The following is a 26401-nucleotide window of genomic DNA, read 5'->3' as shown; positions in this document are numbered from 1 at the left end:
CAGTGATATGCTTCCGGCCACCCGGAAAAGGAATCCACTATTACCAATAAATATCGGCAACCTTCCACTGGCTTTAACATGTCAGTAAAATCCATTGAAATTACTTGTCCCGGAGCAGTCACCTCCGGATCGTGAGTGCCAGGAGGAGGTTTAGATGTAGGCATACTGTTTAATTTATTACAAACACTGCAATCCTGCAGTTCACTTTTGACAATTTGCCTCATGTAAGGATGTGACCAGTTGCTTGGTCGTCTTAGTGTTTCATCTACGCCAACATGGCATATTCCATGGGCTTCAGAAATTAAAATTTTTAATTGTTTCTGTGATGGGATATATTCATCTTTTCTCCGCCATATACCTTCCCCATCCTTTTGAGCACCTCTTGACAGCCAAACACTCTTTTCCTCCGGACTGGCTTCCTCCTGCCACAGTTTGATTGTTTCCGAAGTTATTTCTTGTCTCCCAATTCACCTTCACTCACCGTCAATTGAAGTGTTGGGTTGTAGCCCGCTGCTTGTTTTGCGGCCTTGTCTGCCGAATCATTTCCTACTGTTCCATTCCTTGATATAAGTCTTCCCAAAAAAGACACCTGAGGTCGGGCAATTTGGAGTTTGTCCTTGGAGCACTTCAGGTCCACCGAAGCCAGGTGGCTCAAAAGGAGCTGTGTAGCTTGAAGGCAGGACTCCTCGGACGGTGCAGCTATGAGTAGATCATCCACATATTGCACCAAAAGAACATCAGTAGGAAGTTGGAGAGGTGACAGCAGCTGTCGAAGGGAAGCATTAAAAACTCCAGGAGATAACACAAACCCTTGTGGCAATCGGGTATATGAGTAACACTCATCATTCCACGTAAATGCAAAATACTTTTGCATAGACATGTCAAGAGGGATGCAAAAAAATGCATTGGCAAGGTCGATGCAGGTAAAATGCGTATGTAAAGGAGTGATTTGTGACAGCGCAGAATGCGGATTTGGCACCGGCAGTGCAGGTGTCAAAACTTTAGCATTAATAGCTCTGAGATCATGCACCATATGAAATTTACCAGTATTTTTCTTTTCTACCGGGAGAATGGGAATATTGTAATTAGACCTATCTATTTTACAAAGAACCCCCGCCTTTAGCAAACCATTAATTGTCGCTGAGATGCCAATTTTCCTGTCAGGCTTCATTTGGTACTGCGGCACCCAAACGGAGTCGGGTTTTACTTCAAATGTTACAGGAGGAACTTCACAGAGTCCTACATCAGTCGGGTCATCAGACCACAGTTTAATTGGCAAGGTTTTTAACATGTCACCCGCAAGGTCGCTGTCAGATGTCTCCCTCTCGTGATGACAGTCCAAAAGCTGGGTTTCTAAAATAGACATTGAAGCAAACAAATCAGATTTAATCCAATAGGCATCAAGAGATTTGGAATATAATAAATCTGGGTGTATAGAGTGTTGCCAATCAGTTGCTTTTGTACAGACCAGGACAAATGGACCCAAATCTTTCGCCGTGTGCTGGGATGACACCATCAGTGATATATGAGGATGACATGCCAGCATAAATTTATCAGGTGGTTCCGCCGTCTCATACCACCGAGATTTTTCTTCAGTCAGATTCACAGAAAACGCGACACCGGGCTTACCTGCGAACAGGTCACCTACACGCAACTCCCAGGTGTTGTCAACAACAGTATTGAAGGCCTCACTGTATGTCTCATCACCTTTTCTGTCATAATACAAAGTGCAATGCAAGCAGTCAGATACCATATTGTATGACCTCAAATTACGAACCCAAGGAGACCATTTTTCCAAAAAGTCTCAGCATCCCTCCAGCCGGAGGAATCAGTGTCAATCCTTGCCCAGTAGATGTCCGCAGTGGCGCATGTCATGGCGTGTTGAGGTACCACTGGAAACTGGGTGGAGACGTTGGAGGCAGGGTCACCAGCGCAGTAATAAGTATGTCCATCTGGGAACTGAAGCTTGAGTCCGTCCGGCCCGCACTGGATCAATGGTGCAGTTTTTATGAGAAGGTCCCTTCCCATAAGATTCACGGGACAGTTTGGAGCATATACGAATTCATGTAAAAATGTCTGTGAGAAGCATTTTGTACGTAGAGGACTTGTCAAATTCAGAATAGTTTATTCTCCCTTGAATCCAACCAGCGAAATGCCATTCGCGGTGAGCGTACAGTCAGGCGGCAATGTCATAATGGTAGAGTGACGAGCTCCAGTATCCACCATAAATCATAAGGAAGTTCCCCCTACCTCCATCTCAATCATCGGTTCCTGGAGGCCTCTGGATGTGAATTCAGGGCCCAGTCATTGCGGAAACTGTCCAGCAGGTGGCGGCAGGAACTACTGATTAGGCACGGGCGGCTGTTAGCGTGACGATGACAGTCGGCGTGTGGAAACGCCCTGTGAGGTCCGTCCCCTCTGCTGGGAGAAGCGGCCTCTGTGTTGTCTCCTGCCTCGGCCCCAGATGAGACGTGGGAGCTGCTGGCAGGCATTTGCCCAGTGGCCGGCTTGACCACAGTTGAAGCAATGATCTCAGTCAACAAAAGGAAGTGACTGAAACATAACACAATCTCCCACAACATTATTAGGTGATGACATATCAGTGGAAGCCGGGAGCACAAGATCCTCCTCTTTTTTCTTTAAAGTTTGCAATTGCATAATTGCCAATTGTAATTCAGTATTCTTTTGTTTTTCAGTTTTTGATTTGATATCTTTTGCATACCTTCTCAAATGATGTTTAAGATGGGGTAACCATCTGGCATGTTCTGCGCCGGGCAAATATGGGTTAGCTTCCATAGCCTGTACAATGAATTTCGGAAGACCCTTCAGCCTAGCTGCTCTGAAAACTTGTGAATATAGTGCAGAGTCAGTTGGCAAGTGTCCAGTTTTTAACGAAAATTCTACCAGAGCACGATCAATGTATGCAGACTCTTCCTCCCCAGAAATCGGAACGAACATCAAGTCAGAAATGACAATTTCGGGGATTGGGAACAATTCATCGAGGACCTCAAAGAGTGTCAAATAATTATCACGTGATAGTGCCTCACCATCCATTAAAGATGGCAGTCCTGAATTAGTCATCAACACATCGAGTTGAGAGAGAGGACACGCATGTGTCAAAAGCGCACGCACATCCCCCGCTGTCAAAATCTGACCTATCACCTCCCTCTGCAAAGACCTGAGCCAATTCTGCCCCCCCCCCCCCCCCCGCTGGCAATGGGGGGAGTCTTTGTAAAAGTACGCTTAAATCAGAAGGTAAATAAGGCTTATACATAGTAGCAGAATTCCCGGTGGCAGGATCCACTTTGGTTAGCATAGGCGCTTGTAGACCCATTTTGGAGCGAGTCACCGGCTGTTTAGGAGTACTGTCTGGTTGTCTGTCAGTCATACTAATGTCACGTGGTCTTGAAACAGCCTCGAAGGCGCATGTCAAATGGGCTAGCTTCCTTTGTATGTCTTCAATTTGATAACTGTTAGTCAATGCATTAGAAGCTTCACCAGTCATATCATGGTCACGTTGTCTAAACAATTCATCCCGTTCAGCCTTCAATACACGGTTTTGTTCCATCAATTCATCTTCCGCAGCTTTTTCAAAGCGAATAAGAATGGAACGCCATTTACTACGAGCTAACTGTGGAACTTCCGCATGTCTGGTCAATTCCAATACGAAAGCTCTCGCCTGGTTCAATTTTCTCTAATAGCTAGCACGTGAAGACATTTAACATTTTCAATTTATATTTTTACTGTTTATGAATTTACTTAGAAGTATATAGATGCCATATAAACTGTGTAGTGAAAAGAAGATCAACTGTGATAATGTTGTTGTGAAATATATTGGAACTTTTACTCCCTTCCAGTTCTCATGAAGATAAGAAAGAATGTGGAAGTTCTCATGGAGATAAAAAATGTGTGTCTTAAAGGGAGGCAAGTTCTCATGCTATTACTCATTATGTCGTAAAAACTGAAGGTCCAAGATCATTACCTGCCTACATCATATATCCGGGATGGTAGGAGAACTGGAGTAAACATGTCGGTATATCACATGTCTGCTTATTATAATTACTAACCCTTTGTCCAGCCTGTGAGTGGGAGAGGAAGTTTCTTTGTGGATAAAAGAGTGGGTGTTTTCATATTCGAACACACTCGAGGCTTAACATTACCTTTGAATGTAAGCATTTTCTCCTGTGTCTTTAAGAGCTCTCAAATAAATCTTTGCAAAGAAAGCTTCTTCATAAGATCTCAATGCAATTATTTTGAACACGCAAAGATTACACTTAATATAGTAATCAAATAATACCTTCAAAATGGTGACCTCCGACGGCAACAAATTGGGACGTTTTTCGCGACAGCTGTGATGATCCTGGGCATTGAATTTCTAATGCGCAAATATTAACAAGGTGAGTGGACAATTATCCACGTAGAGAAATTCTGTTTGCTTGGGATTACTCAAAGCTGCATTACGTCCGTACCAAATTGTATTTGAGATCTGTGTGAACAAGTTCGTGGGGTTAAAGTCGTATTTGTTACGGAGGGAAGCGAAAGTCCTCGAGTTTGAAAATTACTACGACATTGAACTATGCATAGAAAGTGATGCCCGTTGTGTACGGAAGTGACGTCAAGTAGCAGCGCTCCGCCGTTTGAAACGGCATATGAGATTGAGTTCCGCGGTGGAAGAGGCTGTTTTTATTTGTTTTTTGTTGAAATAAGCCGCCCGTGTTGATATTATTCACACGGAGTGAGTGCTGTGTAATAAGCCGCCCGCGTTGATAATTCCGCGGAGGAGGAGCTTTGAATTAAGCCGCCCGTGAAGATCCTGGATATATTTATTAAGTCGCGCAAACGGTATTTAATTTCTGTTTTATTTTCGTCTTGTTTTTATTTTTCTGAAGAAAAAAAAAATATAATAATAATATTTTGGGGGGGGGATTAATGAGAATAGTTTTGATCTGTTGTATTGTAGTACCATAAGTGAGATGTCACTGACTTTATAAATATTATAATGACTAATTACTACATATAATGGATGACATTTTTGACCGAGACTCAGGATGGTTCGATTTGCATACACTTCCGGTCCATAGTCAGAATCTCTCGCTGAGCGTGCAAGTAAAGGCTGCAACGCTCGTAATGATTGACGCGCTCCCACCACGGCGGCGACGTAAGTTGAAAACTCTTTTAAATGAATGGATGCGCACTAATTGTGATAATGGTTGGTTCCCATCGTTGGAATCTGAGGTATGTTTGATTGCATTAATGAAGTCCGTGGAACTTGCTTGTGTAAAACAGCGCCAGACGCTGATTAACTCCGTGAAAAACACATCTATATTTTCTTCGAATGAAAGAAAAGTTAGACGACAATGTAAGGTCGTGGACCAAATGTTGGTTAACGCTAGAATGCTTGCTTTGGGCAGCTCTGTGAAAGTTGCTCGTAAAGCTGTGTTGAACGAGTCCGCTAGCCACGACTCGGCTAACGGAAACGTGGTTGATGACCGCGTGGCTAATGCTAGGCTAAAATCTCCGCCAGCTTATGCTGAAGCCAGTGCGAGTGATGGATTTGGCCCTAAGAACCCGTTTACTGAATCACCGTATAGTACGGCTATTCAGATGCTGCAGGATTTGCAAGCACCTATGTTGACAGTAAATGGTGGTAATCTCGATGTAAAATGGGATTCGAGGAATCGTGACGAGACGCTAACTGGCGACTCCGTTGTGAAGGCTGCTTGTGCGTTAGTTGCTGGCGTGAATGCTTCGGTGAAGCGGCTGGAATTGCATTTTGATAAATTGTTAGCGGGCAGCACGGTGGCTGACTGGTTAGCACGTCCGCCTCCCAGTGCTGAGGACGTGAGATCAAGTCCGGGCTTCGGCCTTCCTGGGTGGAGTTTGCATGTTCTCCCCGTGCTTGCGTGGGTTTTCACCGGGTACTCCGGTTTCCTCCCACATTCCAAAGACATGCATGGCAGGTTAATCGAACACTCCAAATTGTCCATAGGTGTGATTGTGAGTATGGTTGTTTGTCTCTGTGTGCCCTTTGATTGGCTGGCAACCAGTTCAGGGTGTACCCTGCCTACTGCCCGAAGCCAGCTGGGATAGGCTCCAGCACACCCGCGACCCTTGTGAGGAAAAGCGGTCAAGAAAATGGATGGATGGATGGATGGATGGATAAATTGTTAGCCATGAGAGATGACCCGGAAGACAGATTAAATAAGGCAAGAGCTTTCGGAATTGGAATTGGCTCGGCATGCGGAGATTCCACAGTCTATTCGTTCTAGATGGCGTACTACTCTGGAGCGTTTTGAAAAGGCCGCTGGAGATGAATTGATTGAACGAAATCGTGCTTTGAGGGCCGAACGTGAGGAATTGTTTCGACAGCGGGAACATGAAATGATCGGAGAAGCATCTGTTGTTGCTAATAGCTATCAAATTGAAGATATACATAGGAAATTGGCAAAGCTAACATGTGCGGTGGAGAATGTTTCTGGGTCATGTGACCTCAGCGTGTCAGACGGACTTTTAGACAGTGCTTCTAATGAAATAGTGACTCGCTCTAAGACAAGTTTGCAGGCACCCATGTTGACGAAAGTTGATCCGGCCACTGGAAATTCCGCTACGATATATAAGCCATTTCTGCCTACAGATCTGAGCGTGTTGCTACAAAGACTGCCGCCATTGCGGCGGGGGGGGGGCAGAATTGGCTGAGGTCTTTGCAGAGAGAGGTGATAGGTCAGAATTTGACAGCGGGGGATGTGCGTGCATTGTTAACACAGTCCCTTGTCTCAACTTGAAGTCTTAATGTCTAATTCTGGGATGCCTTCTCTACTGGATGGTGAAGTGCTAACACGTGAGAATTATTTGTCACTTTTTGAAGTATTAGGTGAATTATTTCCGATTCCAGAAATTGTCATTTCGGATTTGTTGTTCACTCAGAAAATTGATGAGGACGCTGCCACATTCATTGATCGGGCACTTGTCGAATTCTCTTTAAAGACTGGACACTTGCCGACCGATTCTGTATTGTATTCACAAATTTTTCGGTCTGCAATTCTAAAAGGAGCTCCAAACCAATTGTGCAAGCTATGGAGGCCAATCCGGACTTGCCAGGCGCCGAACATGTAAGGTGGTTGAGTCATCTTAAACATCATTTGAGAAGGTATTGAAAGATTAGGAGGTATTTTGTCCTCCTTGCGTGTTCAAATATGAGGGTGAGTTGTTGTAAGAAAAATACATTCTTTGCAAAAATGATTTTTAATCAAACAAGAGATCTCTTGGAACATTCAACACTCAGGTACATCACTTAAGAACGTGGAATTTCTGAGCGTCAGAATGTGTCCCCTCTTCCGGGTTGCAGACGCTATATATAGTTTCTTAAAATCCGCCCCTCTGATTATTTCGGCCAGTACTTTTCCAAAGGAGGTGGCAAGACGAAGTCTAATGTAAACAAACGTTCAGGGGCAAATTTGGTGCATAAACTGGGACATAGTTGAAGGGTCTGACTTCCCCAAAACAATATCTCGCAAAACAACCCGAACTGGACATAACTGATAGAGACAATAATATATGTGTATGTGTATTATTTCAAAACGAATTCTGTTTTCATTGGTGAGATGTGCGTGTATTTAAAACAACGAATTTCTGGCCCAATCAGTGTCTAGGCAGACTGTGAGAGCCAAATGTGTTTTGGCAAAGAAGTGCGGAGAAGGAACTTTTTAGACAAAACAACGTCGTTCAAGCTTAAGGTTAGAGCATACGAGGTCAACATCATGTGCCCTGCTGAGACACAAGATTTCTAATTCAAAGGTTAATATGGAAAATTAAAATGTTCATATGTGTAACAATAGTTGGTATATAAATTTAGGTATTAAAAATGTTATTATATCTTTCAGTCCGCCCTTTGGGCTTACGTAAACACTAACTAAGCCCAACAACTAAATATTTAAACATTTTTACCAAAGGATTCCCACGGGATCTTCATCATCATAATAGCAGGTGCAACACAGGAAGAAGAAAAAACACCCTTTTAACAAGAGAGGACGCCCGTCATATGTCAAACAGTGTGATTCATCAGAAGATATTTTGTTTTTTCAGTTTTTTGTGTTTTTTCGGTTTTTCAGCAAAATAAGCATATCACATATAAAGACAGTGGGTTATGATTATGTCAAAAAATTGTAGCAGGGGATTTCAGGAAATTGGCATGGCAGTTAAGGATTAAAAGGAGTGTCATTGTGTATGTGCAATTCGGGACGCGATTGAAGACTTGTCGTCGTTTGGGCTAGGGAGGTTTTGTTGCTTGCGTTTTGTTGTTGTTTTTTTCAAACAGAGTCCTTCAGCTCTGCGTTTGGCTGGCAACCTGTCCAGGTTGCACCTTGTCTCCTGCCCGAAGCCAGTTGGGATCGGCTTCAGCACCCCCACAATCATTGTGAGGACAAGCGGTCAGGGGAATGGATGGATGAATCCTTTAGCCCACATCTACTGCCAGAGATGTAGGAATTCATCGAATTGGGGTTTGTTTCCTGAAAGTGTGGCTCAATTTTTTTTTGGAACGCCGGGGAAAAGGGACACATTACTCCTATTTCCATTGGGTAATGCTCAGCTCGTTAGCTGACACTGGAAGCAGCAGTCGACTGGTTTCTCTGTTGACTCCCCCTGGTGGCTCGAGCAGTTGGTCAGGTGGCTCGAGCAGTGGTCTCTCTGAAGGTAATGGTTGAGTAGGAAGTGGACCCGGCAGGTCTGAAGGCCGGATGTTGAACGAACCAGGTGTCGGCGTCATTGGACTGATTGACCCCTCCATCACCTCAGGTCTGAGTGCAGGACATTTTTATTAGTCACTAATAAACATTTTATTCACATCCCTTCTTCTGAGAGAGAGCATTTTGGTAGTGTTATTAGTTAGGGGTTAGTAAATTTTTAGTAAAGTTCTGCAGGCCCGTCCTGTGGAAAAAATTCTGTATGTTGTGACATTCAATTATGATCCAGCCTTTGGCTGGTTTTTTAATGACCTAAGCACATTGATTGCAAGGAAAATAAAGATCTTTTTTAGCCAGTTCAAATCTGACAAGGCCAATTTTGTTTACAGAATGTGATTATTAAAATATGTTATTATAATACTTATTGTTATAGATATAGCATGTCAAATGTGCTTCCGGCCATTAAACAAATGCAACTTTCGCCTCAATAATAAAATCAAAAAATAACAACTTCCCCCAGGGCCCCAGGGATTAATAAAAATAGAAATGGAACATATTCACCTTAATTTGTCGTCTCTGCCGAAACTTACTCCTTCTCCATGGTCCAAAAAATTCCCCAAGGTCCTCCTATAAAATTCGTTCTCACGGACTATCTCTAATTATCATATTAAGACTAACTTTTAATTTTATATTTATTTTTTATTTCGCAATGACATACCCAGACCAACTAATAATTCCCCCTTCTGAAAAAGATCGCTTTAGAGAATTTTTCAGACTAATATATAAAGTTTTGCAGTACCTAAATTTAGCTTGTGTATTTATTTTAAAAAGAGGGGAAAAAGTTTATATTTAACCAGTAAATTCAACAATGCATCCCAAGCCAGTGTTTAAATTTGAAAAGAGAATTTGGGAAAATATCAAAAGACCAAGTTTTAAAAAATAAAATATAATAATTAAGGTTCAAATAAATTATATCTTATCTATATTCATATTAGCTGTTTTCAATTTCTGAAACTTTAAATTTACCAATATTATCTTTTGTACTTTAAAATATTGTAGCTTAACCAATAAATTTAACAAAAAATCAAATATTATCAATACATAAAGTTGCCCTTAGTTTTAATATTACCATTAAGCTTACTAGTCCCCCTGTTTGATGTTTGTCCAAAAAACTGACTGTTTTAAAATAGCAAAATAAACAAATCAGATCAAATCAAAAATAGACATCAAAAAGTTTTTAAAATATAAAAAATTTGTATATATAAAATGTTGTCAATCAATTAGTTAAATTTACCAAATGTTTTACTGTAAATGTTATAACCCTACCCATGTCAAAATATAGATTTCAGTGCAAACAGTCAGCGTCAAATCATATGGCCCGGTATCAGCAATTCAAAGAGAGCATTGTTTGTTGGGTGTGGCCTTCGTATGGCATAGTTCTTTCGTAGGACAGTTCTGGACGCAGGAACGCTTTGAAGACGCTTGTGCAGAATATTTGGAGCAGTTTCATAGAACAGTTCATTTGGCAGTGGAGCAGTTTTTCTTTTTTCACATTTGTATATGATGGCACAGTCTTTGTGGCAATAGTCGGCAGGAATCTCCGCCCTTCCATCTGGCGTTAGCAGGCTGCAGGTGTAGTCAGGTATGGCGGCATCTTTTTCCACCGCCCTGCTGGTGGTGGTGACAGGTGGCAGTTGCAGTTTCTCTGTGGGTGGGGGTTTTAAAGAGGTCTGTGTCCCGCCAGTTGACTTTGTTCCGAAATAATGACCCTTGACCAATAATCCTCACTCGACTGAAAACACTAAAATCTGCCCCAACAGTATTTAGGTTATAACATGTCAGTAAATATTAAAACCAAAAACTTCTTTTATTAAAAAAATTAAATAAAAATAAAAATAATAAAAAATAATAATTAAAACAATGAAACTTTACAATTTTAAATAATTGCTAATTATATGTCAATATTTGTTATGGTTTACAATATTTAATTTAATATGTTTTGCATACCTTCATAAATAATACTTAGGATAAAATAGGACAGATATACTCTAACAATTTACAAATATAGTTAATTAATAAGTGTGTAGTTTTCAATTAATGTTTTCTCAATGGAGGCCGCAGCCCGTAAAGTCAGCCTTTGGTCAAACGTCAAAGCAGGAATGATTTTAATTACATAGCACCTCAAATTATGTCAAAAATGTGTTTCTTCCAGATAGCTTCCCCAGTCTGTTTGTAATGAGACTTCAAATGTCGAATTCAAAGGTTAAATATATTCAGGAGAGATTAAAATTACTTTCTATTTATAAACGTCGGAGAAAAAAATAAATAAAAAACTCCTTTTAAATTATAATTAACACATTACTTCATCCCCAGGACCGGAACATGGCACTTTGGTGCGACCCCAATTGTCCTTAATGGGTGTGTCTCCTGATTCTGAAAAGATATTTAAAATTTATTAAACAATGTTCTCGCGCACAAACAAAATCATAAGGGAAAAAACAATCATCTATATAAGAATTATTCCACATTAATTGCCATCCAAGTTATTTGTTTTTAGTTATTATTATTATTATTATTAAAATAAGAGTAGAGACTAAACTATTTAATCTAAAACAATCACACAATTAACATTACCTTTTATAAAAACATTTTATTTGACCTCATTACAAAGATTGATGGCTGTTGGCATTTTTTAACCCGAGAAAGGGAATGAGTCATAGCAACTACAATCAGTCAAAGCCACCCATGCTCTACAAGCATAAGACATGCATCTAAATTTTATAATATCTTAAAACTATACCTCTCTATGTTATTTGTGTATTAATATTCGTTCGTTTTATAGCAAACATAATTTTTAAATATGACGTATTTGCACTCTTGAAGCCAGTTTAAGTATTCAACATTAGTGCTTAAGAAATTTATGTAAGGGGCTTATAAAATCAGTTACGGCAACAATTTATATAATGTCGTTCAATTATTTAACGCAGACAATTGCGGGTTTTAGCGTTAGAAGTTTTATTAGTAATTTTACCGTCTAATTAATTTATCCCGTTTAGCGCTTATTAAACGGCTTAATTTGTTTTATTACATAAATTTGTATTATACAGTTATTTTATTTGCAAAGCAACATTTCAGTATTAATCATTTTTTCAATACACTTTTCTTAAAGATACGTCCGGGACTCTCCTCGATATAAAATTACATACACTCATAACATTATTAACGGGCGGTCGCCGTGTACGCACATTCAAAGTTAAATTGCCGTCATTAAAACCATCGAACAAATGCCATATCTTATTAGAATAAACTAACCTTTTTCACAATATAATCAAGTCCCGTCGTTCAATATTAATTACATTTTAAGTCATTATTTAAACGGTATGATTAATCCGGAAGCTTTAATTCCGACTAGCGGAAGTCATATCAGGTCAAATCATTTAGTCTTATATCATTATTTAGTTATATAAATGGTTATAACTTCACAAAAATACCTAAAGCTAGTATTCTAGCATTATTCATTATTTTGTCAACAAGCTTTCGATCATTTCTGGCTTTTCTTCCACTCGAAGAAATTACAGATGTGTGTTGCACCAGCTCATCTAGTTCGTGACGTTTTTTCACACATGCAAGTTCAACGTTCTTCATCAAAGAGATTAGACACACTGCAGATTGTAATGACGGAAAATAACCTTTTCTACAGCCGTCTTGCATCCAGTCGCAAAGTTCTTTTTTTGTTTCTCGTTTAGCCTTTGTAGGTAAAATCCCTATAGCCACAGCGCATGCGTTCCCAATTTGTTTATCCAGCGTCATCCCATCTAAACTCAACGGAATCCCATTCGGGTCAAACCACTGTGTTTTGAGTTCAAATAGAGTGTCCATGTTTCGTCTTAATTATTAACTCAGGTATTTTATAGCTTATTGATTTGTATTATATTATATTATATTGTAAATTATCATAGTTCAGTTGTATTAATATTTAAATGAAGTGACGTCTCACTTATAACAGAATTAATCAACTGTTCTCGTCGCGGTCCCTTTAAGATTTTACCGTAACGTTAGAGTTTCTTCACCGATCAGACGGCATACACACAACGGACAGACAAGACATGTCGTTTTGTACGACATATCAACACATAAATATCCGGATGTCAACTGCGCTACCCCAGCTTCAACAGTTTCTTTGTCTTTGAATTTTAATCACGAATATTCAATAGACCTATTGGCTTGATCTAAAGCGTCGTATCAAATATGCTTTAGTCAGCCCGACTTACACGAGTTGAGTCAATACATCTTATCTCTTATATCTTGTCTAAGAATGTCAATATCCAATTATTCATAGACCTATCGATTAATCTTAAAACGGCGTATTAAGTCCGTTTTATGTCAATCTGACTTCCATAAGTTGAGTCTTTTGTCCCTAGAAAATGAAGCAGTCGATCCTCCCGCAGCTTTAATCGGCAACACTTATTCAAGGATCTTCGTTATCTAATTACCCAAGAATCTATTACTCATAAAAACAAAGTGTTTGTCTCTCCCGCGCATCAGGCAGGGATCAAGACAAAGATGCTTTTTGAGCCGACTTCTCTCAACTTAAATATGTATGGACGTAAAACCAATGCCCATACATCTACCGCTTGGTTACAACAATAATGTTTCCCCAGCTGATTTACTCTCAACTTCAACAACTTACTTATATCTTAACCTCATATACGCAGACTTCAAATCAATTATCTACGTATCTATCGTCTGTAAAAACCAAATTGTAAAGACAAAATGTTTCCCAGACTGACTTACAAGCGATCGTTATTAATCTTTATAACTCCAAAAAGATCGCATATCATCTGCGCATTTCCGCATACACTACCACGTCACCACGTGTATAGTTCAAACACCGTGGTAAAATCCGAAATCTGGGACTTTCACGTCCAAGCAAACGATTTCAAAATTCATCACTATTTTTCTTACACAGACTCCAGCCTCAAAATAATTTTACACGACGAATTTACCAGCCGCCGCGCCCTGAAACAGACAGAATTCCTAAAACGTGGATTCATTTGTCCACTTACCTTAATTATTATGTGGCCGTAGAATTCTGCCCGTCCCTGAACGCCCCGCTGGAAACTGTCGAAACGTCGGTGGTCGCCAATTGAAAGATTAGGAGGTATTTTGTCCTCCTTGCGTGTTCAAATATGAGGGTGAGTTGTTGTAAGAAAAATACATTCTTTGCAAAAATGATTTTTAATCAAACAAGAGATCTCTTGGAACATTCAACACTCAGGTACATCACTTAAGAACGTGGAATTTCTGAGCGTCAGAATGTGTCCCCTCTTCCGGGTTGCAGACGCTATATATAGTTTCTTAAAATCCGCCCCTCTGATTATTTCGGCCAGTACTTTTCCAAAGGAGGTGGCAAGACGAAGTCTAATGTAAACAAACGTTCAGGGGCAAATTTGGTGCATAAACTGGGACATAGTTGAAGGGTCTGACTTCCCCAAAACAATATCTCGCAAAACAACCCGAACTGGACATAACTGATAGAGACAATAATATATGTGTATGTGTATTATTTCAAAACGAATTCTGTTTTCATTGGTGAGATGTGCGTGTATTTAAAACAACGAATTTCTGGCCCAATCAGTGTCTAGGCAGACTGTGAGAGCCAAATGTGTTTTGGCAAAGAAGTGCGGAGAAGGAACTTTTTAGACAAAACAACGTCGTTCAAGCTTAAGGTTAGAGCATACGAGGTCAACATCATGTGCCCTGCTGAGACACAAGATTTCTAATTCAAAGGTTAATATGGAAAATTAAAATGTTCATATGTGTAACAATAGTTGGTATATAAATTTAGGTATTAAAAATGTTATTATATCTTTCAGTATGCAAAAGATATCGAATCAAAAAATGAAAAACGTAAGAATACTGAATTACAATTGACAATGCTACAATTACAAACTTTGAAGAAAAAAGAGGAGGACTTTGTGAGTTCGGCTTCTGTGGACATGTCATCCCCTAATACTGTTGGATCAGATTTGATTATGTTTCAGAATGGAGCATCATATGATCGGAATTCTTGCTATAATTGTGGAAGACCAGGCCACTGGGCAAACACTTGCCAGGAGGAATCAGGTATCAGGGGCAGAGGTCGGCGTATGCAAAGAGGACCTCAAAGTGGAAGGCGGAGAGGCCGTGGCTTCTTTCACCAGAGGGGGCGTGGTGCTACACGTGGCTTGTCAGCGCCACGACAACAATATTCCTCTGTTCCCAACCAGGAGTTCCTGCCGCCAACTGGTGGGCAATATCCGCAATGACTGAGCCCTGAATCTGCTCTCGCAGAACCGATGCTTGATATCAAGGTAGGGGGCACGACTCTATCATTTATGGTGGACACAGGAGCACGACATTCTACCATAATGACATTGCCGCCAGAATGCAAGCTCACAGAAAATGGCATTTCGCTGGTTGGATTCAAGGGAGAAAAAACTGTCCTGAATTTGACGAGCCCTATACAAACTCAATGTTATACACAAACTTTCCTGCATGTGTTCGTCTATGCACCCAACTGTCCTGTGAATCTAATGGGACGGGATCTGCTCATAAAAACTGCGCCACTGATCCAGTGTGGATCGAAAGGACTCTCGCTAAAATTCCCAGATGGAAATACCTTCTACTGCGGCAGAGCCACTACCTCTGAAGTCTCCTCCCAGCTGCCTGTGATACCTCAACACGCCATGTCCTGTGTCTCGGCTGAGATCTACTGGGCAAAGATTGACACTGATTCCTCCAGCTGGAGGGATGCTGAGAATTTTTGGTCAAAATGGTCCCGTTGGGTTAGTAACCTCCGAACATATGATGTTGTATCAGATTGTATGCATTGTACTCTATATTATGACAGGACAGGAGATGACATGTACAGTGAAGCCTTCCAGAAAGTTGTTGGCGACACATGGGAATTGCGGGTAGGTTATCTGTTCTCAGGAAGGCCCGGTGTTGCATTTTCTGTGAATCTGACTGAGGAACAAGCTCAATGGTATGTAATGACAGAACCACCTGACAAATCTGTGCCGGCATGCCATCCTCATATATCACTGAGGGTGTCATCCCAGCACACGGCAAAAGATTTGGGTCCATTTGTCCTCGCATGCACAAAAGCAACTGATTGGCAATGCTCAATACACTCGGATTTGCTGTATTCAAAATCACTTGATGCCTATTGGATTAAATCTGACATGTTTGCTCCAATGTCTGTTTTAGAGCATCAGCTTTTAGATCGGCATCATGGAAGAGAGACGTCTGATAGCGACTTTGCTGGTGACATGTTAAAAACCTTGCCTGATGCACTCTGGTCCACATACTCGACAGATGTGGGCTTATGTGACGTTGCTCGGGTAACTTTTGAAGTGACAAACGACTCCGTTTGGGTGCCGCAGTACAAAATGAAGCCTGACGGAAAAGCTGGCATCTCAGAAACAATTGATGGATTGCTAAAAGCGGGAGTTCTTTGCAAAATTGATAGGTCTAACTACAATACTCCTATTCTCCCAGTAGAAAAAAAGAATACTGGTAAATTTCGCATGGTGCATGATTTAAGGGCTATAAATTCTAAAGTTTTGACACCGGCCTTGCCGGTGCCAAATCCTCATTCTGCGCTGTCACAAATCAGTCCTTTGCACACTCATTTTACCTGCATTGATCTGGCGAATGCATTTTTTTGCATCCCTCTTGACGCGTCTATGCAAAAGTATTTTGCATTTACGTGTTATTCTTATACCCGTCTGCCTCAGGGATTTGTGTTATCTCCCGGAGTTTTTAATGCTTCCCTAAGACAGCTGCTGTCAAATTTACAACTCCCTAATGATGTTCTCTTGGTGCAGTATGTAGACGATCTGCTCCTGGCTGCGCCGTCCGAGGAGTCTTGCCTTCAAACTACACAGCTCCTATTGAGCCACCTGGCTAAATTCGGCTTGAAATGCTCCAAGGACAAACTCCAAATTGCCCGACCACAGGTTGCTTTTTTGGGACGTCTCATATCAAAACATGGAACAGGTATTTTCTCCGTCACATAAAGATGACATCTTGCACCATCCCAAACCAACAAATGTAAAGCAGATGTTGTTCCTTTTTGGGATTGTGCAATTACTCTCGACATCATGTTCCTGATTTTGCAGAACTGACTCATTCCCTCACACAGTTGGTGAATGAGAAAGGAATAAGAAATCTGTCACATGTACTTGATTGGACCCAAAATGCTGAGACTTCTTTTGTCCTGCTAAAACAATTTTTGTCATCAGCCGCGGCTCTTGTCGTTCCTGATTACACTAGGATGTTTTATTTGGATGTTTCTGAAAAGTCATCAAGTGTATCAGCTGTACTTTTCCAGAAAACGGTGGATGGCAACAGACAAGTCTGTCTATACGCATCAACACCTCTTGAAAAATATGAGAAGCGTCATCATGTGTGTGCAACATTTTCTTCTGCATTAGCACGATTGATTCAGAAAACGTCTCATATTGTGTTACATCATCCGTTAACGGTACGAACATCACATAGTACGGTACTATATGTGACTAGCCAAGCTTTCACGATGACGGGAGGGAGGCAGAGAAAGATTGAGTCCGTTTTGACACAGCCTCACATTCTGTTTATACACGAAGGAAGAAATATGGCGGATGGTCTTCTCGAAGGTCAACTGCACTGCTGCACTCAGCGAACTCTACAAGACAACTCACTGAGGGATGACTTTTACAACATCCCACTTGACAACCCAGACTTGACGTTATTTACGGACGGCTGTTGCTTTAAGGGTGATAACGGACTTCAGTCAGGGATTGCAGTAACGCAGATGACAGGTTCAACTTTTGAACTGAAAGTGGCAAAGAGACTCACAGGGCCACAATCAGCTCAATGGGCAGAAATCATCGCCGTGACTTCAGCATTAAAACTAGAAAAAGATAAGACTGTGAACATTTATACTGACTCAGCTTATGCTCATGTTGTTTTACATACTGCCATCACAGAATGGCTGAGAAATGACTTTATGACTGCTTCTGGGACTCCCATTAAACACCAACAAGACATTTTTGATTTAATGGATGCATTATTATTACCAAAAAAAGTAGCGGTGATCAAATGTAAAGGGCATTCAAAAAATGATGATTTTGTCTCAGTAGGGAATGATTCCTTAGACAGAGCTGCGAAATACGTGGCCGGATACAGCCCAGAACTTCAACTTGTGGTGAGCGAAGGTAAATTAGGAGACAGACAAGAAATAACTCCAGAAACAATTAAACAGTGGCAGCTGGATGCAAGCCCGGAAGAGAAGAGTGTTTGGCTTGCAAAAGGAGCGAAACAAGATGAGGCAGGTATCTGGCTGAGAGAAGGTAAATATATCCCACCACAGAAACACTTAAAAATCCTCATTTCTGAAGCCCACGGAATATGCCATGTTGGTATAGATGAAACTTTGAGGAGGCTACAAAATTGGTCTCATCCCTACATGAAACAGATCGTGAAAAGTGAACTGCAGGACTGCAGTGTTTGTAATAAATTCAATTGTTTGCCCACAACCAAACCCCCTCCGGGCACTCACGATCCTGAAGTCACAGCTCCGGGACAAGTGATTTCAATGGATTTTACTGATATGTTAAAGCCAATAGAAGGTTACCGGTATTTACTGGTAATTGTGGATTCCTTTTCCGGATGGCCGGAAGCATATCACTGTAAGTCTGAAACAGCAGAGGTTGTGGTAAAACATTTAATTAATCATTACATACCATCACATGGGTTCCCCAGGAAAATTCGGTCGGACAATGGCAGTCATTTTAGGAATAAGCATTTACAAGAAGTTGAAAAAGCATTGGGGCTGAAACATACATTTGGCTCTGTTTATCATCCTCAATCACAGGGACAAGTTGAACGAATGAATAGAACTATTAAAGAAAAATTGGCGAAAGCACTAGCTTCATCAAAATTGAACTGGCTGCAAGCTCTTCCTGTCGCATTGATGAATGTGCGCATGTCGTTAAATTCAGCTAAAGGCTGGACTCCTTTTGAGGGTCACAAAAACAGGCCATTTCCCGCCCCCAATGTTCCGCTGGGGGAGTCACACGTTGCGAGGCCCGAAGTAATTAAGGAGATAGTATCTACATTCTCCAAGCTAACAGATAACCACACAGATGTTCCTTCAAAAATAAATGATTGTGAATATGTGTGGTTGAAGGTGACTAAACGTAAATGGTCTGCCCCCAGGTGGTTAGGTCCATTCAAGGTGAAAGAACGTACATCCTGTGCGGTGCGCTTGTATCGAAGAGGGGATACTTGGTATCATCTCTCCTCTACCAGGCCGGCTGTTTCTGGCTCAACGCTGCCACCAAAGGCAACAATCTGATGATCTACGCCCACACCAGTTGGAGCCATCTGACGGATCCAAAACACGCCGTTTCCAGTGTCTATCTGACAAGCTGTCCAAGGGGGGGGATCTGCATGCGGAGGAGGTTGCTGAAAGGAGATTCATTGAGGTGCCTTTTCCCTGGGCATCGTTGCAGTTGATTCGCCTGGAAAAGCTGATCCAGTGTCAACCTGCTGTTTAAAAGGGGAAAATCACTCAATGGTGATTGAGTCACATGCCCCTTTTCATCAATTCACAACGATAGAGTCACACTGGGAAGGAAATCCCGTGACGAATTCCTTGGATCTCTGGCAGTGAGCCAGGGTTCGGAAAGAGGCTGACAGCGCCTCTTCTTCTTCTAAAAAAAAAAAAATCAACCAACGACTGACAAACATCCTTCTCCTTCAACAAAGAACTTCTTCTCAAGATGGTTTCGAAGAAGAACTCTGCTACTAATTGCTGCATTGTGATGATTTTCCTCATATTAATTGTTGCGCCAATTTGGTTTTTCATTAAGCCCCTTGACGCGAGTTTGAATTCTACACACCGTGATAAAAGAAATGTTGTTTCTCCCCGAATTCCATGGATAATGTCCTGGGCGTATAATAACTCAATTGTCCTGACCGTTGCTCCTAACACAAACACATTTGTCAAACTCCCCATTAAATCTTTTAAGGGATATAGTGGAGGAGGGCCGACGAAGGGGGGCCTTTGGCTCAAGTACTGGTGGTATTTGACAGGAAGTGTTTTACGACTAGATTGGAGTTCACTGATTACCACCCAAAGTGGCCGATACTGGCCGTCAGGTTCCAGCGGGGAGGCAGTTTTCTTTAGCAAGAGAGTAACATTGCGTAGAATGGGAGGTCAATTCGAATTAAGTTTTGTTCTTCCTGAAGGTAATATCCGGCCACCTAATGTAACCATAAACAACACTTTTTGTTATGGCCTAATGCTGTGGGCATGGTTCTCTGGAACTGATCCATATTTTCCAATTTTAATTTGCATTGATAAAACTATGAGTAAAACAGAACAACCTAAAATGACTAAATACACAATGGAGTCTGGGGTGGAAGCTTTTAGTTTCCAAATTGATGGTGTAGTTGAATGGTTTCGGGCTACAACGGGTCTGTCTGGTGGCAGTAATAATTGGCTACTGTTAGCAAATGAGGCAGCACATGCTTCGGGAGAAGATTGTGTCGTATGTGTGGGCCCAAGACCTTTATTGAGGGTAATTCCTGCTAAAATAGAGGATAAATGTGTAATGGAACTGATGAATAAAACTGTCCCCAATGATTAAATGCTCTAAATGGGATAAAGTTTATCCACTGGTTGATTGGCAAGATACTAAACCTATTTTTTTCAAATAAAGTTGCGGATGGTGATTTTTCATGTATTAAAATGTCAGGTACTGGGGAACAATTGGGAAAACTAAATCACACCACTCACTGCATTTCCGCAACAGATGTGGGTCATAAATTCCAGCCTCAATCCAGGGAGGACATATGGTGGTGGTGTGGGGACAGCCGGTTACGTACATATACAGTTAAACTGCCGCCTTTAAAGACATCAAACAAACCCCAGATCTTATTGGAGTAAACTAACCTTTTCCACAATAAATTTAAATCCAATAGTTCAATATTAAATACATTTCACGTCATTGTTTAACGATCAACGGCCGATTACAAACCCCGGAAGCTTCTCAAGTCGTCTAGCGGAAGTACTATCAGGTCAACACATTCGGTTTTTCAGATTAAAAGCGCACCCGTAATTTATATTAAACATCAACCTGTCCAGTTATTACTATATTAAAGTTATATAAATAGTTATAACTTCACAGAAATACCCAAAGCTAGCATTATTCATCATTTTATCCACGAATCCACAATCATGTTTCGCTTTTCTGCCACTCGAAGAAATTACAGATGTGTCTCGTATGAGTTCGTTCAGCGCATGTAGATTGTAACGGTGGGAAAAAACCTTTTTCACAGCAACTGTACATCCACTCGTTTAATTCGTCTTTAATTTCACGTCTTTTTCCGTAGGCATGGCTCCGACAGGTACTGCGCATGCGTTAGCAACTTCATGTTTTTCTCATGAAGTGAAAGTGCATTCGGGTCTTATTATATTATAGTCATTATTATATTTAAGTCGTATTAATAGTTATAAATGCAGTGACGTCTCACTTATAATACACTATTATTAGTCAACAAAATAGCTCATCGCGCCCCCGTAAAAATAATAAATGACATCAGACAATTGTACTAGACAAACATGGAATACACACAAACAAATATCATGATCTCTGCCCTCTTAAAATAATAATAATGACGTCCGATTATTGTACAAAAGACAAACAAACATGAAATGTCCCTTTTGCGACACACAAAAACAAGTAAAAATCCGGATGATTGTTTTCCTTTCAGCTGAACAATCTTGTCTAAGAATATTAATATCCAATCACTCTAAGACCTCTCGATTGCTCTCAAAGCGGCGTATTAAATCCGCTCATGTCAATCTGTTTTCCAAAAGCTGAGTAAATATATCTTATTCAAGGACCTATTACGATTCCGTAACTGCGGGCGTACTAACCGCTTTGGAACTCTGTAATCTTAACCTCAAATTCATCCAAGAACCTCTCGTTAAAACGGTTTTCCTCTCAGCTAAATACACATATACAAAGAATCTAAATCAATTCTTGAAGTATCTCTCGTCTTGTAAAAACAAAAATGTTTCCCAAACTGACTTCCTAAGCAATTGCGTATAATAACACCCATATACATGGACTCTAAATCAATTCTCCAAGTATCTCTCGTCTTGTAAAAACAAAATGTTTCTCAAACTGACTTCCTAAGCAATTGCGTATAATAACACACATATACATGGACTCTAAATCAATTCTCCAAGTATCTCTCGTCTTGTAAAAACCAAATGTTTACCAAACTGACTTCCTAAGCAATTGCGTATAATAACACCCATATACATGGACTCTAAATCAATTCTCCAAGTTTCTCTCGTCTTGTAAAAACAAAATGTTTCCCAAACTGACTTCCTAAGCAATTGCGTATAATCCAACGTGACAGCATTTCCGTAAACAATGCTTCCGCCACAACGTACGTGTACAGTTCAAACACCGTGGTAAAATTCGAAATCAGAGACTTCGCGTCCAACCAAACGACTTCAAAATTCACCACTACCTTTCTCACACAGATTCCATCTCCAATGTAATTTTGCAAGGATGGATACCAGCTGCAGCGCTCCCAAATAATAATTAAAATAATTCCTGAAGCACACAGGGAGCCAATGCAGCGATTTTAAAACTGGTGTTTAAAACCAAGATCAAACAGATTAAACATGTTAGTAGACACTCGTCTCAAGGTCTCATGCGACAAAAAAAACCTCACCAAAATTACATGCACTTATGGCGCCAGGCTTTAGTTACAGCGGTGGCTTTCCTGCTCCCCTCCCTCTTTCTCTCCTTCCGCTACGTTTCAATGGGCATTTAAATAGCAGCCTTTTACAATTACGTAATCGTGATTTGTCAAACAGCGATTTAATTGAAAATGCAATTAATCGTTCAGCCCTACTGCTGATTGCCTCCATTCACTTGTATTGTATTTTCTACTCGTGCAGATGGCGTCATGAAGTTTGATGCTGCAGCAACGGAGGGCTACATAAGGCATTGTGCCTCTCAACACCTGAAACATGCACCACAACGACGGGGAGGTGGAGGTTTCTCCTGACTGACAAACAGTGCAACGGATCCTGTTTTATTAAAGTTCAAAGAAAAATTAGTGGAGATTGAATTGTTGTACATTTGTAAACCATATATAAATTAAGTTATTTCAGTTTATTCAAGTTTTGATCAGTCCAAATCCCATTGAATTGTTGTCAGGTTCACACCACCTAAGACATTTAAAATACACAGACACAAGGATGAGAAGACAAAACTCTTGGGTTTCTTACTTGCGAGGAGAAACGAATAGAGACTGGAAAGATCACAACCTCCTGCCCTTTCTGACACATTCTGCAGTTCATCCTCATTTTATTGGGTTGACCTAATGCATAGACATTACTGCTCTGAGGAGTTTGGGAAAACGTAGAATCAATGTGATAATCATTTACAGAACTTCGTCATTACACAGGGGACACCATTCAGCATGTACATGTATTGAAGACATTTAACATTTTCAATTTATAGTTTTGCTGTTTTTGAATTTACTTATAGGCATATAGATGTGATATAATCATGAGTGTTTAAAAGAACACAGTGAGATGGTGATTTTGTGAACTTTATTTGAACTTCGTACCCTCAAAGCTGTTGAAGAGGGGAATGTGCATGATGTTGTCAGAGTCTCTTGTCATTAGGGACTGAAGGTCTGGGGTCAGATCCTGATTGCATCTGTTCCCCCAATCAAGAAGGGGAACTGTATAAAAATGTCTGTTTACCATCAACATTACACCTTTGTTCAACTAGAAGTCGACATGTCTGTCCTTTGTTCAATCAAGAGGCGGGAAGAGGAACCTTTTATCTTTTGTTTATAAATGAATTGATGTTCTGTAGACTGTTACACACTTGGGGCCCCACGTTGCATGGAGGTGTGGGTGTCCTGACTGTGTCTTTAGAAGCTTCTAAATAAATGTTTTGCAAAGAAAACTTCTTCATCAGATCTCAATGCAATTATTTGGAACACGCAAAGATTACACGTAATATAGTAATCAAATAATTCCTTCAGTATCCATACATATATAGTTTTAATTTATTTATTTACCCCCCCCCCCCCCCCAGGACAGTACAAGTCCTAAAAGTGGACTATAAAGAAAACTAACTGAACTGTATATTGTAACGAATATTACCCGTCACCCTCAATTTTTTTTTCTTATTTGCCTTTTCAAACACTTCCCCCTGGGGAATGTGTGTGCAAGCCTCAACCCTGTGCGTTCTCAAACCAACCAGAGACAGTTAAAAAAGGAAAAACTCTTTGAATTTCCCTCCAGCAGGGACTGGATTTCGTTTTTACAACACGCAGGAAACGCATACCTCAGCGCCTACCGAGACCTGAACGCCTGTTTAGCAAGCAAACTAGCGATAAGATATCTTATCAGTCCCCAGACCATCTTTAATGGTCTGGTCTATCCACAGAAATCAGCCATGTGTTTTTGGAAGTTACACGGTATAACAGTGCCCTCCAGCGGTCACTATCGGTATTATCCTCAAGAATCCTGCCGCTCATAATTAATCTAAAGTCTACATAATTCGGGACATAAACTGACTCTATGTACTTGACTTACATCAAGTGACTTCTGTTGTTTATCTTTGTACTGTTGCAAATGGCAGGATTCTTACCATTTGCGTGTTCATGCCGTTGATTAATAAACATACATGAGATCAGTGAATTCAGGCATTTCTTCACATTTATTCATGACATAGCCGGACAGGAGAAATAGTCGCCAACCCGCGCCATCTTGTATCTCTCAACTGTAAAGTTTTCCTGCCCCCTCCGTAGCTAATATCCTTTGTCCTTCCAAACGTCACCTCCCAAAGTTACATGACTCCACCCCCAATTGTCACACTGTCTCAATACATTTGGTCAACCATGCTCCCCGCTCTCTGACCCACGATGGAAAAACACAGAGTTTTCAGCCTCTCAGAACAAAGGGTCTAATTAACACACATTCACCTCCTCCCATCTCATCTAGCCTGTAGGAGACTCACCCTTTAAACATTTGAATTGTCACATCAAAACTATACTGAGTAGTTCAAAGCAATTTTGTCCAATTCTAAATAGTCATAACTAAATCAAAACAGTTATAATTAAATAGAAAGAAATATTCTGTTTCAATTTCTGTCAGGTTCAGATGTAGACATTTATCAAATAAAGAGAGAAGAAGCATCTGGTTCCAAATTTATTACTCATGATTGGTCATGAGGAAGAGAAAACTGCAGCCTTAGTTTGATCGGTACAGAGTCTCTCTTGGTTCATCATTCAAATAGTCCCCTTATATGTACTAATCGGGGCATCTGATTACATGACAGAAAGAGAAAAACAACTCCTATCTCACTTCACACTCTCTAGGTACGGCATGCAAGTCCAGGGGGCCCTGGCGTTCACGTGCGTCACGTCTTCTTATCAGTTGTCCCCACTCGGCAGCTGAGTCGTCCACTTGCAACTTCACCAAATACAATAACACTCCTTTGCAATACATAGCAATCATAAACAGAAATTACTACACTATTACGTTGACCTGTGTTTCCCAAGAGGCAATTCACTTCAACACGGCAAATGTATAATAATCCTCCAAAATAATTCTTACATTTCCCTCCTGTTTATTCTACATTTGCCTCCAAAAATTTTGTCATCAAAAGAACTTTGATTTAAAGGTTTTATTTAGTTGAATCATTTACTGGATGACAAACTTAAACATTCCATCATGTCCCCTTTTTATGTTTTAAGTTTTAAGGTGTGTAAAATAGGACGGCAGGAGAAATTATCTCATCATTGGTTTGGTCATTAGTGTCCCCTCCATCACCACAATTTGCAGAAATAAGCAAAGGGTACATCTCTTGTAATTTAGAATTTGTGGGAGCGACGACGGTTGAGACAAGTCGGACGAGTAATGCGCGAATGCAGGGAATACAACAACATCCACACAGCACAAGAATTGAGGTGAACAGAGTCATAGAAATCATGACAGAAAATACCAAACTTTTATATTTGCCAAACTTTTTTTTTTCCACCACTCGTCCCATGCTGAGGTGGACACACCTGAGTGTTCTTTCATCTTTCGATTCAGGGTGCGCAGGCCTTCAATGGCTCTCGTGAAGGACCCATCTGGAGATGTGTTGTTTGGTATAAATGTACAACACTGGTCCCCAAACATAGCGCAAACGCCACCTCACTCTACCAGTAGCATGTCGACCGCAATGCGGTTCTGGAACGCCATGAGTGATGTTGCAGCCAATTGTTCTCTGACAGCTATAAATCCTTCTTCAGTATAATTCCCCAATTTTTGTACATTGTAATGGATGTAGTTGATTCGGTCTACATTTTTGTTGGGTGTGACCCATATGAAAATAGATTCCCACCCCGCTGCAATTTGATTTGCCAACTTATACTCATCCGGAACGCCGCGAGGAACTCCAATTGCATCCAAATAGGTTGGTCCAGCACGTCGCTTTCTTGAGAGATGGTGGAGGGGATCATGAGCTGAAACTGCTCTCTGAATATCCCCCAGTGTGGATGGAAAAATAAACACCGGTAACTGCAGAGACACCAATGCACAACCACCAGTTGCATCTATCAAAGAATCAAAAATTTGGTGAATGAATAGCCTTCAC

The 26401-nt window shown here is 40.7% G+C and overlaps 1 protein-coding gene and 1 long non-coding RNA gene across 3 annotated transcripts in view; one reads left to right on the top strand and one right to left on the bottom strand.

Moving 5' to 3' along the window:
• LOC144048747 (glucosamine-6-phosphate deaminase 2) overlaps window positions 1–26401 on the top strand; it is a 267445-nt gene that overhangs the window by 157042 nt on the left and 84002 nt on the right. The gene's annotated exons all lie outside the window — the stretch shown is intronic.
• LOC144048338 (uncharacterized) lies at window positions 7224–14552 on the bottom strand. 2 transcript variants are annotated; one of them, XR_013293329.1, is made up of 2 exons: window positions 13748–14552; window positions 7224–11114 (listed from the first exon to the last, which is right to left on the bottom strand). It is a non-coding gene; the product is annotated as an uncharacterized LOC144048338 (long non-coding RNA). The 2 variants fall into 2 exon arrangements; XR_013293324.1 differs by lacking the exon at window positions 13748–14552 and adding an exon at window positions 12371–13741.

This window comes from Vanacampus margaritifer, chromosome 1 (genome assembly GCF_051991255.1).
Source record: "Vanacampus margaritifer isolate UIUO_Vmar chromosome 1, RoL_Vmar_1.0, whole genome shotgun sequence".
NCBI lineage: Eukaryota > Metazoa > Chordata > Actinopteri > Syngnathiformes > Syngnathidae > Vanacampus > Vanacampus margaritifer.
Note: the sequence above shows the minus strand (reverse complement) of the source record. Positions and strands in the feature narration are given on the sequence as shown.